Source organism: Penaeus japonicus, unplaced genomic scaffold (genome assembly GCF_977035675.1).
Source record: "Penaeus japonicus unplaced genomic scaffold, GWHDUDI00000001_assembly GWHDUDI00000033, whole genome shotgun sequence".
Classification (NCBI taxonomy): Eukaryota; Metazoa; Arthropoda; class Malacostraca; order Decapoda; family Penaeidae; genus Penaeus; species Penaeus japonicus.
This window is the reverse complement of record NW_028234435.1, coordinates 18,092,199-18,102,198: the sequence shown is the minus strand read 5'-3', so window position 1 is coordinate 18,102,198 and position 10,000 is coordinate 18,092,199.

The window sequence follows — 10,000 nt, the reverse complement described above, 5'->3', positions numbered from 1 at the left end:
TTTAAGTATTAGTTATTATGGTTATCCAAGCATTGGAAAATAACATCTTCATTGTCTGCAATTCCCTTTTACGAATTTCCTCCCTCGGCAGGAGATCAGCAGTAAAATTTGTATAACTTAAAATTAGCTTAATGCGTCTAAAATAAAGGTAAATATATTTTACATAATTCTATAATTTATCTAATTATAAAATATATATAAAAATATGTAATTCCGTTGGAGAGAATTTAGATAAATTATTAATCACTCAAATTAATCATCCATGTTATTTATAATGTGATTGTGTTAAAGAGAATCTTTTTTTTCGTTAGTAGATAAATATAATCAATTAAATTACAATTACACCAAAGGACATATTGGAGAAAACTGTAAAAACAAAGTCAGAGAGAACACGGAATAAGAAAAATAAATGCTGTAAACTACTATTTTTTATTGTTATCAGCAACAATATCTATGCCAGTTTTCTCTCTTCGTTCTTTTCTGTGTCTACGCAAGATTTTTTTTTTCTTTTTTCTCATCTGACTATTTTACCCCCACCCCCTCTCCCTCTATCATTATCTTTCTCTTTCATTCTCTCTTTCTCTCTTCCGGTTAGTCTTAGAGGGAGGGAGAGAGGTAGAATGGGAGAAGATTCTCTCTTTCTCTATCCCTCTCTTTATCTATTTATTTTTCTCTCAGTCTCTTTCATTTTATCTCTTTCTATATTTCATTCTCTCTCTCTTATTCCCTTTCTCTTTCTTTCTTTCATCCTCTCTCTCTTCTCTCATTCTCTCTATTTCATTATCTCTCTCTCTCTCTCTCTTCTCCTTTTCTCTCATTCTCTCTATTTCATTATCTCTCTCTCTCTCTCTCTCTCTCTCTCTCTCTTCTCCTTTTCTCTCATTCTCTCTATTTCATTATCTCTCAATCTATCTCTCTCTCTCTCTCTCTCTCTTCTCCTTTTCGTTCATTCTCTCTATTTCATTATCTCTTTCTCTCTCTCTCTCTTCTTTTCTCTCATTCTCTCTATTTCATTATCTCTTTCTCTCTCTCTCTCTTCTTTTCGCTCATTCTCTCTATTTCATTATCTCTCTCTCTCTCTTGACAGATCGCTATCCGTAAATATATCATGATGATAAACCACAGGGGTGCCAAAGGGCCCGTGTTATTCCTTTTATATTTGAACGATTTGCGTTTAATTAACAAGTTATATTTTAGAATACATGGTGTCTGCAGATGCCAAAGCACTCTTGCACAGTGCTTGTCTAACATAATGAATGTTGAACTACGAATGATCGGAGACTGGCTAATTGATTAACTCTAAAGGTGAAATAAATTCACGTACACAATACTGCACTTATATAAAACAATACATATCTTTAGCCACAGATTAACTACAGCTTAATACCCAAAATAATTGTTATTCAATATTTATTCAAATGTCTCGTTATTATTGTTGTTATTGCAAATCATTATCAATATATTATCATTAGTAGTATTATGATTTCCATATCCATTTTTATTTTTTTTTATCATTTATATTGTTGCTACTGTCATTGTTATCATTACTTTTCTAGTTCATCAAGTCTTAAGAGTAAATTGGATTTATATATATATATATATATATATATATATATATATATATATATATATATATATATATATATATATATATATAGAGAGAGAGAGAGAGAGAGAGAGAGATTGATTTGATTTTGATATGTTTATTCATACTATATACATTGTATACACATGAATAGGCATAGGAACTATGCCTAAATGATTTGTACAGTTCATATTAGTTTCTGAGACATACATTGTTGGTAAAACAGATATTACTGTGACCCTGTCAATCAATAAGCTAGGGCAAAGCTATACATAAGACATAGTAGTGCATGTATATCACTCTAGAGAGGCCTTGCAATTTTATCTATTACAGGCAAAGTCTTTGTGTTTACGTAATATATCTGATAAAATGCCGTCCTCTATAAAGGATGTTGCAATACTGTACAATGTTTTACGTTCAATCCTTTCACGAAATTCTTCAATTAGAGGACATATCATTACATAGTGGTCAAGGGTGTGTGAATAGGGCTGACTGCACAACTTGCATTCAGTCCCCCCAGCATTGTTTGAAACACTATACTCCCAGTAATATTTGTAGCCAAGCCGTAACCTTGCGGTCACTACATCAAGCTGTCTCGTAACTTTGTTTGTACTGCCGTAGATATGCTTTGTCTTGAACATAGCATTATGGTGAATGATTGATCTGCTTGTGTCTTGCTCAGCATTTCTCTCAGTTTCAGCCTGAGTGGAGAGCTTTTTCTTTATGATCTTACGTACATGCTCAGTTGTTACACCAATGTCATACTCAATAGTATCCATATGACTGTATGATCTAGATAGAGCATCAGCCATATCGTGTAACTCTAGATTTATGTGTGATGGTACCCACAATATTTTAGTGGTTACATCCTTCAGAAACAATCTGTTCAACCTATGCCTCGCTGTTGACACGAGTCCTGTGTTATCATTTCTGTATGAGTTTAGAGCATGAAGTGAGGAGAGGGAGTCTGTAATGATGAGAGTACTATCCCCCGTGCGATCGGCTATCTTAAGAGCAACAAGTAAAGCAAACAGTTCTGCCTGCAGGATGGACGCCCAGTTGTTGAGTCTGAAACCAACATCGCTAATCCTTCCAGTGGCATCGCATACGATTGCAGCGCATGCGGCTGAACCTGTGTCTGGAATTACCGACCCATCAGTGAAGATAAGCTGTTTTATCTCATACTCTTGCTTAATCTCGTGAATTTGCTTCAGGATGTCCTTTCTTAATTTAGCTTTCAGGTGAGCGTTGTTTTCAATTTGTTTTTTTGGAGGGACACTTGCTTTGATGATGTCGAAGTGCTTTATCTCCCATGGCGGAACAGAATGTTTTTGAGGGATGCCTTTGCAGAACTCTATCATATCATGGTTTCGAAGCTCTGAGCATGTTTTCTTGACCCAAGCAGATCTGTGGCGCCCCGTGGAAAGGCAATTTAACAAAGATTCCTTGGCTATACTATCATCTGACGATCTTAATAATTTTATTGCTGTCATTGTGTTGATTTCTGTGATCCTATCAGTAATGCTTGGCAATCCGAGTTCTTTCCTCATGTTCAAGACCTTAGTAGTATTTGGACATCCCAGGATTATCCTCATTGCCACATTTTGCATTACTTCTAGCCTTCTAATTGTTCGGGATGGCTGTGTTATTAGAGCAGGTGCAGCATAATCAATGAGGGGTCTTATGTAAGCTGTATACATCATTCTTACAATTCGTATGTTTGCCCCCGAAGTTACATTATTGCCAGCAACTGCTCGTAGGGCAGCTAGTCTACTCTTACATTTTTGATTGATCACCTCAACATCTTCGGCCGTATGTGGAATATTTACTCCGAGATATCGAAATGATTCAACCTGAGCTATACTATCACTATCTATAGTGAACTGTTTATCTCGATCTTTTACATTGTGACTATATACCTTGGTCTTATCTATTGAAATAATCAATCCTAGTTCATTGCAGACCGTCGATATTGTCTGCAGTGCACATAAACAGTCTTGATAATTTCTAGCATGAATCAGTATATCATCAGCATAGCTTATGATCGTGGCATTGGCTTGTTGTTTAAAACGTCTGATAAGGGAGTTTACCAATACGTTAAATAACAGAGGGCTTAGGACTCCCCCTTGGGGGGTGCCGAGCGACATGACCTTCTGTTCGCTCTTATAGCCTTGAAACACTACGGCTGATTGCCTATTCTGGAAGTATCCATTGATCCACTGTAATATACGTCCCCCGATTCCCATCAGGGCTAGTTCGTGTAGGATTATTTGCCTATTTGCTGTATCAAATGCAGACTTCAAATCCAGGAAAATAGTGAACCCATTGCCTCCAAGAATTGACAGAAATGTTGTTATACAATTTTGAACACTCTTGTCTGGCATAAATCCATAAAGAGCTGGCGACATTTTATCTTTGATTCTAAATAATAGCCGATTTAGTATGACTCTTTCAAAAGTTTTACAAAGGCAACTAGTTAAGGAAATCGGTCTGTATTCCCCTGGATTATTTGTCTTTGGTATTGGTGTTATAATACTCTGCGTCCAGGATATTGGTAGCACACCCTTTTCATAAATGAGTCGGAACAATCGTAGAACAGGATCACCAGGGACATTTCTGAGTAGTCTAATGACGTCATACGTGATGCCATCCTCGCCAGGAGCTGTTGAATTGCCTCTGGTGAGGGCAGCATCAAGCTCGGTCTCAGTAAACGAAACATCGCAATCATCATACTGCTCAATCATCGAGTCAATCAATTCCCTCATGCCTGCATAAGATTCGCGTAAGAGAGCAGCTGACTCACTATTCAGTGAGTCAGGGCTGGATATCCTAGCATATCTGTTGATGAGCTCATTTGCTTTTTCTCGAGGATTTGGATGTGCGATTTGAGATGTCTTTTTCCCTTTTATCCTATTAATATCCTCCCATGCTTTTCCTATTGGTGTTGAGTTATTTAGTGAATTGACAAATTTCTCCCATTTTTCTTGTTGCAATAATTCGACTCTGTCTCGAACTTCTTGAAGAGCCTCCTGAAACAGTTCCAGTAAGGGAGCTGTTCTGTTTCTTCTGTATGCCCTACCAATCTTTCGAGCAGTGTGTTTTAAGGTTGATAATAGAGAATCTTTGTTATTGCTATATAAGTTCGAGGGAGGGACGCGAGATTTCTTTACATTCTTGATTGCAATGTCTTGATACTCGTGTATCTTAGAGACCAGATCATCATTGAAGCTACATGGGCAGACTGGATAATAACTCGCGTACCAGTCGTCAGTATACTGAACAAAATCAGATATCTTGTCAACTGGGATTTTTATCCTCCTCCTCTTAAAATCACTTGTGAGCTGAACATTACAGGGAACTTTTATCTCCGACAATAGAGCAAAATGATCGGACATTAGGTCGTCAGTAATCCTGGATGTATGCCCGGTGTCATACAAATGAAAACCAATACATCGGTCGAGGATTCCTCCACATTTATGGGTGGGCTCATCATTACCTATCAGCTGTACAAAGTCATGACTGCTTAACAATCTCGAAAGTCTCGATCCATTTCTATTGATGCGAACGGGATCACCGAGCTGAGTGTGGCGCGCGTTAAAGTCTCCAACCATAACGGTAGGTTCTGAGTAAATGCAGTCGGGCAACGCATCTATGTCAAATAGATTTGCTTGTGCATACAGATTAATCACATTAAGCGTCGAGGTTCCAATATAGATCTTAATTCCATGGAACTGTGTACCCTTACTTTGACCTTTATGAGGCAAAACTGTATGCGGCAAAGTCTTTTTGACATACATAACACAGGAGTTATGCGTTTGAAGCTTGTACGATATATAGGACAATATTTTAGGTACATGCTCACCCTTAGATAATCTGCATTCCTGTAGACAAATTACATCAATGTTATCGTTGGACACTTTCTCGCGCAGATCGGGTAATCGCTTCCTAAGTGAGGCAATGTTCCAACTCAGGAGGGTGATCCCTTTATAATTCGTCACCTCAGCGTTATCCATTCTTAAACTGGGGATACGTTTTTATTTTTTCTATGTGTTCGTGTACTATTTTAAAGCTGAATAGAACTTCCTGTTTATTTTTCTCTGATAAGTTCTTATTTCCTATTAGTTCTTTTACTGATTTCCCACTGAATGATCTAGGGACAGCTTTTTTCAGTAAGCTTTCAGCTTCGTCCTTCGTCATCCCCTGCTCATTTTTTTGTGCGTTCCTTTTATCATTTATTCCTATAATTTTTTTCAGTTCGTTGATCTCGGATCTTTGTATTTCAATTATTTCTTTTAGTTGCTCAACGGTTTTTGTAAATTCACTCGTGCTTTTTTCGAGAGCAACTACAAATTTTTCTGACATGTCCTTGACCGTTTTATCAATCATTTCACTTATTTCACTACACATAACTGCAGGAGCACTATCAGTTTCTCCGGCCTGTTTTGCAGTGTCTTGGTTTGTGACTGCTGGTCCTTCGGCGTTATCACTGTTTTCAACTGGCCGAGCAGCCTGGCTGTGGCCTAATTTCGGCCATTTGTCGGCCTGATGCCCCTCGGGATGAGATGCACCGCTCCGACGCACCTGGTGCCACGCATTACCGCGAGGTACCTCACTTGGCGCGGCAGCCTGATGCGTTGCATTGTTGTGTGCGCGCAATGGTAGTCGTTGTGGTCCCTTGCTCTCGATAGACGGTTTATTTGGGCAGTCTTGATGCCATGCTCGCACATCTTTTTTGTAGCAGTTTATGCACTGCTCGTGGATTTTTTCACCCTTTTCAATTTTGTTGTTGCACTCTTCTGTGGGGTGCTTTCCTGCGCAGATGCCGCACCAGTAGGTTTTAGACCTGCACTTTTCAGCCACGTGCCCCCAACGTTGACATTTGTAGCAACGCCGTGCAGGCGGATTGTAGTAAGCAATCCGCAGTGGGCGGTAGGCCCCAGGAACCCAGATTTTTTCCGGGGGAGGCTCGGGTCCTGTCCATTCGGCCACCACTGCCTCTTTTCCCTTCAGGCGCTTGGGCCTCGCCAGGTGTTCATGGGCTTCTATTATGCTCACCTCTTGATGAACACTAAGCCCAAAAATGATTATGTCGACCCTTGGCGATTTGGCCTTGGGTGCTGTTGGTTCGTGGAGCTTGATTCCACCGTATTCCGTGTTCAGAAGATCTTTAATTACATCTTCTTTCCTTTCAACCATTATGTAGGTGTGTTCATCTCTCCTGAATATGATTTTGGTGCCATGATGCTGTTTCGTGGCATGCAACAGCCATCTGTATTTCGAGGCAACATCTGTGTCTTTCGGAAAGTCTAGCCTTACCCTCTGATCTTGAGGTATGTAGCCTTCCTCACATTTTGCAGGTCGTAAGGGCCGTCGGTTGTTGTTGCGAGTTTGTCCGTTTTCCAGTGGTCCGGCTTCAGCGTTCGATTTCTTTGGGTTCTTCTTCTTCTTGTTTTGCACAAGTGTGAATCCGTCGTCGTCAGTTTCGTCTTGTGGGGGAATATCATTCTCCCTTTCTTTCGGTTCTGCCTCAGTGTCGTTTGTGGATTTCTTCAATTTCTTTTGCGGGTTTTCGCATTTCCCGTTAGGGTCGCCGTTGTTGCCGCAATCCATGGTGATGTCTTCGTTGCTGAGTGTTGCTGGCCTTTTACTTGTCAAGGGTTCGTTTTCCATTTCCATTCCTGAGTCGGTCGGGGCCTCAGACGCCGGTATGGCAGCACTAGCCATGACGTCAGATTTAACCCGGGGAGGGTATTCCCCGAATTGCCTCAGGGCATGCCTGGGGTCCGACAAGGTCAACACAGGTGAACGCTCAGGGTATGCTGTTGTTTTGGTTGTATTGCTATCCCTCTATTTGATTGGGATTGACCCTAGCGGTCACTCCCCGACCTCACTTTGTTGACAAGGGGCGTTATCAAACAGACGCTCCGGTCCAAAAACCAGCTCGCACGCTAAAGCTGTGATCAACTCCGGTGCGAATTTCACTCACTTTCTATCACTTTATCACTATAGAAATTGTAATCACCATGGCACTTATGTAGACAAAGCGTCACTCACTGGCTCACAATCTATCTGATAGATTCGTAAGATCTAATTGTCAGGATTATCAGGTCACCTAAGGTCAGGTCACTAGGTCACGAGAGAGGACAAAAACACGTCTGCTCTGTGAGATCGCTGGCTCTAAACTGAGAGAGAGAGAGAGAGAGAGAGAGAGAGAGAGAGAGAGAGAGAGAGAGAGAGAGAGAGAGAGAAAGAACGAGAGAGAGAGTTGCCACTTATTGTTATTCTTACCTTTATCTTCATATTTTCCTCATCTTTGTGCTATCAAAATCTTTTAATTTAGTCATTGCAATGATTGCAATGTAATCATTTACTATCGGTTCATTCTGTAATGATTAATAAGTATTAGTTATTATAATTCTAATATTGATATATCCCACTTTATTTACAGTTCTTTTATACATGTATCTTTTCTTGACAAGCAGTCGGCAGTAATATTTATATATAAACATAAACATTAATAAGATATAAATTTAATATATTTTTTTATTATTATTGAATTATTACGGATATTGCATACATGTTCACCTGTTATGCTATTGCAGAGGTAGTACCTTGACCTTGCATCCCCGTGGTCGGCAGATCAAGGTGTAACATCTGCTTCGAATATCTGGCTATTATATTATATCTGATAAGGTTATTCGAATATCGAATATATATATATACATACATACTATGCTTTCTTCTCAGTAAATCGGCGTTGTTGTAATTGCAAGGTTGAAGGGGTCAGTTAAAGAAAGGATAATACCATATTAGTAAAATATTAGTAAATTTTTTTATTCACTTTCAATTATAACGATGAGGTTATTCGAATATCGAATAACCTTATCGTTATAATTGAAAGTCAAAATGCTGTTAAACTATATTATAAATGTTAAATCAATAAGACTATTTAGACATCCAGAAAGATAAGTATTAAGAAGTTTATCATTCTAGAAAACAACCACCGCATCGGACCGAACCAGGAACTCATACAGATTTGAACCAACTTATAATCCAGAGACCTGTCTGCCTTACTGCATTGCATGACTGCCGACCGGAATGACCTTTGACCTCGAGTGGGGGACGTTATCTCCGAAGAGAACGCTCGTGAACCGCCAAACACGAGCAAGTGCCGAGGACACCTGTTAACTTTTCCCGAGGAAAGATTTTTCTGGTCTCGAACCCGGGTACCTCCGACGCTGGAACGAACCTGAAATAGAAGTTAGAAGCTTTGTCGACTGTACCACCGAGATCTAAAGTAATATCTGGAAAATCGAACATTATGTATCGCCAACTCTTCTATTATCATTCCTTTTGTCACTTTTACCTCGCTTTTCCTTTGATTTTCATTCCTAATTCTTTGATTTTTTTATTCAATCATCTTAATGATTGTAAGTAGAACCATTCACGGTATTTGCATTATCGTTAATAAGGATATTAAATGTAATTAATCCGTTTATGTTAAACAAATGTTAGTTATTAGGTTAATTATAATATTGAAAAATATCCCGTCTATTATCTGAAATTAATATATCAATATACAATTAATATCAATAAGTATTTAATAAATCAATCATTAGGTTATCACCGTTATCTAAACATAATTATACTTGACTACTGTTGATAAACGGAGTTTTAAAAGATTTAGGTTAATTATCATAAGAAAGAGAAGGAGAGAGAAAAAAGGATAAGATAAAAAGCCAAAGAAAACTAAACACATTGAAAAATACTATAGATTACTCACTATCATTTTCGCTGATATTCTAATTAAGAGGAATATCAGTACATGATATCTAAACAATATCGTTTTCTCTTTCTCTCTCTCTCTCTCTCTCTCTCTCTCTCTCTCTCTCTCTCTCTCTCTCTCTCTCTCTTTCTCTCTTTTCTCTCTCTCTCTCTGTCTTTTTATTTATATTTCTTTCCGTGTTCCTCTCTGTCCTTTTTCTGACTCTTCCTTAATTTCAGTCTTCTGTCTGACTGTTTCACCCCCTTTCCCCCTTCTCTCTCTAATTTTCTATCTGTTTCTCCCCTTCCCTCCCTCCCTATTCCCCTCCCTCTGTCTTCCTCCCTCTCTGTCTGTCTGTCTCTCTTCCTTCAATCAAGTTCGCAAGTATTGTCATCCATGTTATTTGTATTCTCGCTAATAAGGATATCAAGCGTAATTAATTTCCATATGTTGAACTAGTATTATCATGAGGTCAGCACTTCTATTCACTTATAAATTTGAGGATTTTTAAGTATTTTAAGAATTGTCGATAAACTGTGTCTAATAACTTCCGCTAGACATAGATTAAAAATAACGATGGCGAATTTTATAAGAATTGGATGAATTGTTTCAGGAGAGACCGCACACACGCACGCACGCATACGCACACA